Raw genomic sequence first — 1,582 nt, 5'->3', positions numbered from 1 at the left:
AGCATTTTAGCACGTCAGCCACCAAGCCAGCTGCTTTACACACATTATCTTAATTCTTACCACCTTAAGAGGTTATAAGGACTTCTTATTCCCATTCTAATGAGAATATGGGCCTTGTTAATGTTATAAGTAAAAGTAACTTGGCCATGACATTGACAAGAAGTTGTTCAGAACAAGAATGCTGTTATTTATACTATTTCAACAGTCTGAATACAAACAAAACAAAATAAAAGAGAGTAGGGATGAAGTAGCACAAAAATGAAAATAGTAAAATCTATAAAACACTAACTTGAGGGACTTCGAGTTTAAGAACATGGATTTGATGAGGTGGGAAGTCAGAGAAAAACGAACTACTATTCCACTTGGGCAGAAATCGGACTTTTTTTATAGTAGCATGTCCACTTTTGGGCCAGTGTCAATTTATAAACCCCCAAAACTATTTGCCAGGAATTACATTTCTGGACTTGAGTACCTGGAATTGGAAGAGAGCAGAAATACAACCCTCTATAGTGAATTACTAAGTTTAAAAAGGTGTTTGGATCAGCAGGGGAAGGGAGAAATCACCAGAAAACCTTCATGCTCCTGGATCACATTGTGTGGATTTTTGTTTGGGAATTTAAGATGAATTTGTTTGGGTAAGTAGGCTGTTTGAGGTCAGAAGGAAGAGGATATTTGAAGAGGGAATTATCACAAGGGCTGGTAATGCCACATTTGCATTTCTTTCTTTCCATTCCCACAGTTCCCATCTCTAAGCAACTGGAAAAATGGCCTATAAACTAAAGAAGGAGAATCTTGGTGGAGAAGCATGATCCAATATAATTAAAATGTGTTGCTTATAAAAAGAATAAGTTTGTTTTAGCTTTTCTAAATACCTCCCCAAATTAATTCCAGCTCTTGATTAAATAAACTGAGTATCATTTAACTAGCATAACTGTTGTCCCCCATTTTACACCAAATGATTTTATAAAACCAATGCACTAAAGAAAACTATTACTAACTGCTAATAGGAGTGTAAGCAGGAGGAGGAAGAGGCAGAGCAGCAGCGGCGGTAGTGGCAGCTAACATCCAGATAGTACTATATGGCAGGCGCAATGCCAAGTGCTTTACATGCATTATTTTTTTCTAATTGTCCAGACAACCCCACGAAGGAGGAACTGTTATTATTTCCACTTCACAGATGGGTTAAGCTAGGTACAGACTTTAATAACAGGCTCAGTGTCCAAGAACTAAGAAGTAGTAGATGTGAAATAAAATTCATCCACTTTGCCACAGAGAAGATAATAATGGTTACAGAGTTATTTTTTCACCTAAAATAACATGGTCACGTAACATCTAAAAAGAACTACAAGGATTTTTTTTTCTTTTGCTACAAATTTATTACAAATTATGGTCCATACACTGTATAGAAAAGAACTGATAATCTAGTTTTATTGATAAATAAGAAAGAAAAGGAACTGGATTCTGGCACTCTATATAAAAGTAAAGGCTTTTAGATAACCAGGACTATTAGAAATAGTATCAAGAAAAAAGCAAAGGTGGTACCAGAATTAAGACAATAGACCCCAGAGTGTCAAAAGGATTA

This window comes from Propithecus coquereli, unplaced genomic scaffold, assembly GCF_000956105.1.
Source record: "Propithecus coquereli isolate 6110/MARCELLA unplaced genomic scaffold, Pcoq_1.0 Scaffold78, whole genome shotgun sequence".
In the NCBI taxonomy this organism is placed as follows: domain Eukaryota; kingdom Metazoa; phylum Chordata; class Mammalia; order Primates; family Indriidae; genus Propithecus; species Propithecus coquereli.
Note: the sequence above shows the minus strand (reverse complement) of the source record.